The sequence below is a fragment of the Amphiura filiformis genome, chromosome 14 (assembly GCF_039555335.1).
Source record: "Amphiura filiformis chromosome 14, Afil_fr2py, whole genome shotgun sequence".
Classification (NCBI taxonomy): Eukaryota; Metazoa; Echinodermata; class Ophiuroidea; order Amphilepidida; family Amphiuridae; genus Amphiura; species Amphiura filiformis.
In genome coordinates, this window is record NC_092641.1 from 60,766,008 (window position 1) to 60,775,917 (window position 9,910).

The following is a 9,910-nucleotide window of genomic DNA, read 5'->3' on the forward strand; positions in this document are numbered from 1 at the left end:
TTATAAATAACATGCTGTGTCTATGTAGGCGAATACAGCGTATGAAAATGCATTGAAGCGATGACTTGAATAATCGTTGTAATTACGGCGAAATACAGTTCATAAAATTCGACCCAGTTGTAGCGAAGAGTTCTGATATGAAATGTTGAGTTGACCTAGTTGACCCTCATGTAGACTTGACTTTGATACTTTGACCCCATTTGTTTCCGGTTTTCCAAACTCAGGATATTTACAGCAACAGAACGGTGGACTACAGATTGAAAAATACAAGACCGAAAACATACTAAATTTCTCTAGGCCTTCTTTTGATTACATATTTTTATAAATTTAAAACATAAACATGGACTGAAAAGTTTTCTGATAAAACTTTCAGAATTATGCCAATATTTTCCCGGCAATTTATCAACTTTTCTTTAAACATAAACATGATCAAAATCACATTTATAACATTTTTACAACCTTTCAAAATCAATTGCACTTTTGTTGTGCTACTTTTTGATGCTTAATTTTGTTTCAAAAGGCGACCTTTAATTTCTCAACAATTCCTTTTTAGAAATTATTTTTTTACACGGATGTTTGGTCAATTTCCTTTTGTTATGACCATCCAAAATTGATTTGACTCTTAAAATAAACTTCATTCTTTTTGCAGTTAACCTCCAAAATTATTTCACACCCTTAATTTGCATCTAATTTGCATATTTATAAGTTTCATGCTACTCTTGCATTTTTATGTGACAAAAATGTCTGAAAACCACACTTTACATAATATCAATTCTCATAAAATTAAATTTTACTTACATTGGATCCAAACAGAAAATATGTTGACTTGAACGACTTCCCCTCACACGGTGGTCAACTCCTTGGTACTGCCATCATCAAACACAGACGCAAGACCTCTAGACAGCACCCCTTGAGCTCGCAACCACTTAAAGGAGTATTTCGTGATCCTAGCATCCTCTTTTTATGACATTTTTCAGTACATATCCACGAAAAAAGCATATTCCCAAAATTTCAGTTGATTCCGATTTTGCGTTTGCGAGTTATGCATGATTATGTGTATTATGTTGCCACACTGCTCCATAGACAATAGGGCCTACGTTGTAATTTCGTTCTGGTGCACCAGAACGAAATTCAAATTTCATGATATCTTTGCTAAACGAATTAATCTGCAAGAAATATTTTGTACATAAACATTATGTAGCCAGAGTATTCCAGTGATATAAAAATCTCAACTTTTTTGAGAAAAGTGGGGATGAGGCTGTGGATCACGAAGTGCCCCTTTAAATTACACCATTACAGATCTGTACACTGAAATGTAAGATTTTAATTTGTTTTGATCTAGAAAGACCAGGCCAAAAATACCTTTTACCCAAGGACATTTAACAATATTCAGCAAAACACACTGTTTGAATAAGTCAACAAACAAATAATGAAACATTTAATGATTGGTATCCCCTGGTGTGACTGCAATGTATAATAACAGATCATGAGATAATAAATTTATGTTTAATTAAATATGTTGTATAAGTGGAAATCCCTTATTGGGATTTGATATAAAATGTTAGGATGTTTTATCTGCCAATCTGCTATGGGCTCTTCCATTTCAAATCCACACATCCATTATGGAAGACATGATGCTTTTTCTCCCATATAGGGGTGAAGATGTCAAACGGAGTCCCACGTTCAGGTAACCCCATTTGAAATTCATACTCTTTGTGGGTGTGTATGTGTGTGTGTGTGGGGGGGGGGGGGGGGGGGCAGGGATGTTGGGGTGTATGGACTCCAATTTTCATTTTCTGAAGAAGTGATTAGTATTAATCTATGATATCATACACTGATTATAAAGACCTGGGAATTTTCCAGTACAAGAATAAACATGTCTTATGTCTTTGCAAACAATTACGAGAGTTTCCCTCTTGTGTGATCGGGATGTGGACTTCACTCTTGGTATTTAGGTTAATAGTCAATTAGTCATCTTCTTTTCAATACCAGACAATCCTATGAATATCGCATGTTCGTGAGATTTTAAACCAACATCCAATTTGTCTTTACTCTCTTACCCCACCCTGCATCTAATACTCAATGCAGTTATCTAGCTGAATCTCAGCTGATTTTATGACTGGAAATTTACCATGTGCATAAATCTCATGTACATCACGGTCCAAAAGTTTGACACGTTTTATGTTTGGTAAGGTTACTAACACATCGTAAACTGCGTGTAGCCACTGCTGGCTGGTTTCAACTGCACAGCTTCTGCTTACTACGAGTGTTTGTAAGGACTCATGGTGAAATAGTGACTTTAAACTTTCACCAGAATAATAGCTAGCATATGATGTCCCACCTAATACTAATGACTTCACCTTCTTTACATGCTTGCCGATAAGGGTTACTACAGAAGATGTTACCGGTGGACTGTGTAATTCAAGGGACTCCACGTTCAGTAATCTTGGTATGATCTCTTCGAGTGCTCCGTTCGAAAAGGCTGACGATCTCAAGGACAAAACTTGCAAGTTGTCCCAATACGCAAAGGAGCTTGATAGAGTATTAATTTCGGTATATAAACCAAGACCATCAAGATCAAGTTTTAAGCAAGTTAAACTTGTTAACCTCCCAACCGATACAGTCAGGATATCGTCATCACTCGGCACAAAATATGGCACAAAACATGAATTCAATTCGATTTCTCTCAACTTGGTCAATTTAGTCAAATGTTGCATACATGTCGATGTTAGCCCAAATCTGCAAAGACATATTTTTGTAAATCAGGACAATTGTCAACTACATAAGAAAGGATCCTTTCGCTACTCTGTCCCTCGTGGACCATACCAAACCCTGGAGACATTAGTCCCAGTTGTTTTAGTTTGGGTGGGAGATATATCCTTTCCCCTATGTCATCATCAGGCCCAATGTTAAACAATTTATCTGTAGGATTACTAAAGTCAAATGTAACTAGATTAGAACAGTTTCGTCGAAGGAATTCCATGATTTCATCGTTCATTACATTGAGGTAAATCTCCTGCAACGCCATTCCAGCAAAGTGACGTAGGAATGTCAATATGTCACTTGCTTTGTTTGGAAATTGCCATCTATTGTGATCATCACACTCACGAAATGTAAACAAATCCTGGCCATGTTTTGCTACAAATCTTCTCAAGTGTCTCCTCTCCGGGTTTGCCTTCATAAGTCTTTGATCTCGGAAATCTATGACTGTCCAAGCGTGAGTATCTCTGATGATTGTGTACCATTTCCTGCATACCCTGCATAATGTTATGATAAAATGAATGAAACAAAATTATCAAGGGAAAAATAAATTACAATTACAGTATAACAAATAAAAAAGGAATCAATATTATTTATGAATAGCCACCTGACAACATATTAATATAATGTTGGATACTTAATTGTAAGCACTACCACTGCACTAATTTATCAGAGCTTCTGCACCCCAACAGAGTATTGAGCAATGCATCAGAATGATGTGTTATTCCTCCATCAACATAGGAGCAGACTCAATGCCCATGTATCTGAACTACAGCAACCCCATAATTCTTTGCTTGCATTCATTCATCTCACATGTTCATGAATATTTTGCCGTGCATGATCTATTTAATTGTGTATCTTCATCAAGCACTTTTGTGTTGTTTACCTGTGGAGATACGATCGGCGAGGGTTCGAGCCTTGGGCTTGCCTTTACAGGTGAACTTGAAATTCTCTTCCCTCCCAAAAAGTTCCTATATGGTCAGGAATCCTTCAATTAAGGGGGTATTACACCCCTGGCGTAAATTTGTGACTATTTGTGCATTTTTCTCAAAAAATAATAACACACTGGTAATAAAAGTTATGTATGTTATTGGAGCAAGGAATCCAATTACTACACTGAAATTTCAGTGACTCAAGACAAGCGGTTCGATACATGTTAAAATCAGCACAATTTAGAGATACACCTTTTTGCTATGAAATTAATTTTCTCGGTCAAATATAAAGCAATTTTTTTTCTTCAGTAATGTCAGTTAAAAACTTGGTGCTTGGATATACATTTTTTTAAAATCCTGGTGTTAAAATTAAGCATCAAATTGTGTCTTTTAGTGTGATATTTTTGATTTTTATAGGCCTTGAGTTCGCCCGCGAGCTTTTTACGGAATTCATTTTTTAGCGTATCAAACTAATATAGTTTGCTAAAGAAAGATATTTCCCACCTCTGTAAGGCACATCGTGTGGGTCTATATATTATAGTTTTGTCAGAATTTCCGTTTTTATTTTACCATTTTCCCTTCATGCTCCGAAAATGTCAAACTCAGTACTTTTATCTCGTGAGCAACCAGCAGAAATAGTCGATATTTCCATTGAAAAGCAAATATTGCCCGACCAGCGATTTAGTAGCCCAAATCCCCAATTGGGTTTTCTGGTAAATGAGGTGAATTTTAAAAATTTGCTCCCGTCATGCCGTGATAGCCTGCAATTTCAATTTATATGGATTCGATGATTATGAAAACCATTTTGTCTGTCTGTTTGTTTGTTTACCTAGGTCATGTAGGTTAGTCCGTATTAAGAGACGCACGCTTGAGGTCCATGGGAAAATCCACGGTCCGAACCTAGAAAAATTAGCGTGTTATTATACGGGATTGCCATTTTCATTACACCCTTCAGACTTGTGTTCGGGTTTGTTTTTAATTTGACATGTAGGCGTATACCTAAATGTATAGCTATGCTATATATTATTATGTAATATCATGTACATGTAGGCCTATGGGGTGGGGGTGCAGAGGTGTGTGAGGTGGGTAATGGGGGTGTATGTAGGGAAACTTTGGGGTGGTACTCAACACACTTTAACCATGACTTCCAATGCAAGGCTTATTGTTGCCACAAATGTTTGTTTTCCTTAAGGTTATTTAATAGGTTTTTATTAACTTCCATGTTTAACCTGGTATTGTTTTGGCTGCTTCATTAGGGCCTATGACTTTTGGTGGGTTTCCAAAAGCAGTTTCAAACAAACACAAACAAAAGGCACCATACCCAGTCACCTTCATGACAATTGAAACACTACGTCAAGTATTAACATCCAAGTTATTCTGTTTTTAGGCAAGCAATTTTAAATAATTGTTGAACAGGTTTTGTTTAAAAACAAAACCTGTTTAAGTTAACAATGAAAATGAATGGTTCTTATAAGGCACAATCTCTGATGAGGAACTCAAAGCGCGTAAAGCACGAAAGTTACAAACAAACATAAAAACAATCAATTTATAAAGATTGGTTTTAAGCTGGCGTTTAAATAACGAAAGTCTGGGGCGTTACGAAGGTTATTTGGAAGTGTGTTCCAAACAGTTTGCTTGATCATAAAACATACAGCGTAATATTATGTTTTGTAAAAAGAAAGTTTTGTTTAAAATATTGCCCAATTGCATGTAAGATTGTCGGGCAAAGTTGTTTTGAGGAGAAGCAAATTTCAACACATTGGTCCGATGATCACGGTGATGATGAAATCAAATAATTAATCACTCACGTGATGAAAGATCCTCATCGTGCTATAAACATGATCAGTCAGTGGCGTAGCTGCCGGGGCAGGGGGCAATTGCCCCTGGCAAAATTTGCCTATTTGGGCCCCCTGCCCCTAGTGCAAGGAAAAAGAGGAAAAGGAGGAGAAAGAAGAAAAAGAGAGGAGAGGGGGAGAGAGGGAGAAGAGGGGCAGAGAGATGGAGAATCCATACGATATGCAATACCATACGATTATATTCAATAAGCCTGGCAAAAATTGTCTATTTGGGCCCCCGCCCCCTAAGTGCAGAGAAATTTGGTGGATTTGGGCCCCCGCCCCATACAGGCTTGCCCCCTTGGAAAAAATCCCAGCTACGCCGCTGTGATCAGTAGGAGCGCTATTAGGCCTGGGAATTTCGTTGCTATATTGAAGTTCTGGCAACACTGTAGCCATGTCGGTATTCCTATTAAACCCAGGGATATCGATCCACAATGCTAGTAATTAGCCTTAGATTTCACGCGTTGATTTTGAAAATTTTTCAGGCGGGAGTAAAAAATGGTGAAATCAAAACGGAAATTCTGACAAAACTATGATATATCGCTCACGGTGATGTGCGTTAGAAAGTTGGGAAAAAATCCTTTATTAGCGAACTATATTACTTTGAAAAGCTAAAAGGTTGATCCAAAAAAAGGCTCGCGGGCAGAGTTTAAGCCTATCAAAATCGAAAATCTTACACGAAATGACTGAATTTCACGCCTAAGTTTAACACTAGCATTTGAAAAAAATACAGTATCAAGCACTACAATTTGACCTGACATTTACTGAAAAAATGAAAATGATTGCTTTTTATTTGGCCGAGAAAATTAATTTTACATTGAAAAGGTGTAACTCAAAATTTAGCTCATTTCAACACCAAATTCGATCGTTTGTATTGCCTCATTAAATGACTGAGTGAGCCTTGCATAACATAAGAATCGGTTGTCCAGGTTGCTAACTGATGTAGCGGGGTAGGGGGATGGATTTCAACATTTTTGTACGGGGATGTGCCGTGCAGACTTTCGGATGCTGACTTTCTCTATACCTAGTTTTTGCTTTTTGCTATTTTAGTAGGCCCCTATACCAATTTTCAACAAACCAATTGGGCCAATTGGGAGCATTGGTCTTCACTGAAAACCCACCCATCAATATACCAAAATTGCTGAATACCCCAAAACCGTGACACATCCCCGTATACCTTTAACCTTTAACACCCTGTGCATGTACCGCGTACAAATACACCTGTTTAGTTTTAAAAGGCCCATCGTTATATTGTTGGTTCTGTTGATAAACATTGGGCTATTCCAATTTGAAATCTATACACCCCCTATGGAAGACATGGCCTAATCTCCCACACAGGTGTAGATTTCAAATGGAGCCACTCATTCAGGTAATCTCACATAAAATTCTCACTCCAAGATTAAGGTTAGCAACTATTTTAAACTGTTGCGATTTGGTAGTTCACAGCATCTTGCGAATGGTAGTAAGCTTTGGCAAAATTTGCATTGATCATTTCATAGCGAGTGTGTAGAAGAATTCAAATATCACAGATATGCCCTTGTAGATCCTGTGGCTCTTGAGTTATGTTGTAAAGAGGGCTGAAACAACAACACTTTTGTATAACGTACATAAACTTATTCATAACAATAAATCAAGGAAGTTGCAATGTATATGATTTGTAGAATGAACTTTTGCAAAACATTAAAGTGTTATTTTTCAATAATATATTGATTTTGATAATTAAAATCGATTTTTTGGCTGCTTCGACCAGCAATAGATCGTGTAGCCTTAAGGTCATGTCTTCTCTTAATAGAGGTGTATGGATTTCAATGGGAATAGCCTTTAAAATACCTCATTGCCATAAGCTTGTCATAGAGCGACAACAAATTCTCGCTATTCACAATAAGGGCGCCGCCAGCGGTTTGCGATGTAATCGTGATGTATCATGGGAAAAGGTCGACATCCAAGTCCGCGCAATATGAATATTACCATGCTATTACATAGGAACACGTGACAATATTTTTTAGTTTGTCAATATAACGGTGTTACACGCGAATCGTTACTCAATAATACTTAATAATGTGCTTTGAAATGTGCACAATTAATTTTTTCTCTATCGATTTGCGTGTAATACTGTTATATTGACAAAATAAAAAATATTGTCACGTGTTCCTATGTAATTGCATGGTAATATTCGTATTGCGCGGACTTGGATGTCGACCTTTTCCCATGATACATCACGATTACATCGCAAACCGCTGGCGGCGCCCTTATTGTGAATAGCGAGAATTGAAAATAATCAGCAACTCCTCGAGGTTAAGAACATCAATTTCTGCCATTGTGATAATACACAAGATGACTATGTAGACCTGAAACAGCCAAAGGCAAAGAAAACATAAAACGTTATAATCGAAAAGTCTGCACATGTAACCACTCCTTACTATGAATAATTATTATTCATATAGTCACAGCGCCGAAGTCATTTTTAATAGTAGAAAAATCTGAACAGCTTTAGTTCCGGAGCGGAGCTTTAGTCCTGATGGTCTTTCACCAATTTAGTCCGCGCCCGTTATGTTAGTCCATCGCTGCTAGTGCAGAGTATTGGTCATCTTTAATATTAAGGTTACGGAAAGAAACGTATAAAAACGTATAAAAGACGTTCAAAGTTGTTCTCTAAAACCAAGTTTTCTCAGCAATTAAATATCGCAGTGAGAGAAATATTAGTGCGTTGTTACTTTATTCAGAGCCAATCTGAATTATGTTATTTGCAAAAGCCGACGATCAGACAGAAATTATAAAAGGAGCACGACCAGATATCAGCGTTAATTAATTAAGCTTAAAACGCATTGAAAACGTCAAAATGCAGTCACAAAATTTATAATATGTGAGCGTACACCACGAATGAGCCGTAAAGTCGGCAAATTATATTCTGATTTACAGTGTAAAATGTGCGTGAAGGTCGTATTCATAGGTACCTCAATTTGGTTCTAAATGTATCTCATTTTGATAGCGCCAGTCAAACACCTTTTTAACCAATCAATAATCTTATTGTTGAAGAGGTAAATAAGCTTCTACCTATGTCTATAGAATTTTCAAATAGCTCTAGTCTTTGTTTGCTTTGGCTAAATCCTGTTCAAGTGGTGGGTTACAGAGCATTGTATTTTGTCTAGGTATGTATAACCAGCAATGTGGAAAAAGAGACACATGTAGAACCGAAAAAGGTACCATTTTCTTGAAGGAGCAAAGTTCAACAAACCATAACCCCGCTTCTGGATATCATTTGAAGTCTAATGATATACCATTTTAAAGCTTATGATATATATTTTTCAAAACACGAAATAAAACAAAATTGACCAGGGCCGACTTTACGTCTCATTCCTGGTGTAAGGTCACATATTGCTAAATCACCAAAACAAATTGTAACGTAGGTATACAGAAAAGAGTTGTATTAACAATATCAAAGTATGTGCCCAAAGATTTGTCTTTGGCATGTCGCTTTCTTGAAATATCACCAAAATATCAAATTTGGGAAAAAACGCCCCAAAAACATTTAAAATTTAAAACATACACATACATGAGCCTTCCAAAATAAATGCATATTCGCACTCAGTGGCCCGGTCATTTGCCTTGCGCTGTGATTTGGGATTCCTCGTCGCTTCCTCTCTGCAGTTACCTGTACTTTAAGTTTTCCCTTACCCTAGCCCTTAAGCTACAAACAAATGATAAACTCTTGAATGTTTTATTATATTACTAGGGGCATAAATTAGGGGTTCTTTCATAGGATTGAGGGCATGATCGCTGTTTTTATGCATACCCAACCGTCTGAACATTGTTAGTAATCCAATACAAATGAAAATAATAAGGTTTACAAGTTTAAATAACATTTCTATACCGTTTTCCTTCAACAATTGGGAGAAAAGGAGTAGGCCTACTTGCAGGAAGCAGCTCAGCTCATGAGGTCAACGGCCAGGAGTCAACGCGTTCATCTTTTGCGCTCCGCGTGAGACGGGCACGGTGACATGCGCGTGTACGCAACACTAGCAAATCGTGGATAGTGTTAATTGGGTTCCAACGCTGCGTGACGCAGCTTGTATATGCCATGCGTACTGGTCATAAACGGAATTTATGACCAGCAAAAAACGGCCCTAATCCAATCAGAAACGTCGTTATATCGTGAGTATGTATGAAGTGATTGTTTATACTTTCCAGTGAATGTACTGTGGCAACACACAATTTCCTCCTTACAATAATAACAACATGGTACTTGCCTTTGAAATGCGAGTTATATTGTTTTGTGCAATCCCTTCAATATAACTTTACTTTTAGGCGTCACTATAAACATTCGCAATCATAAATTCACTTTCGTTGATCTCATAAAACTTATGAATAACTTGACCGATA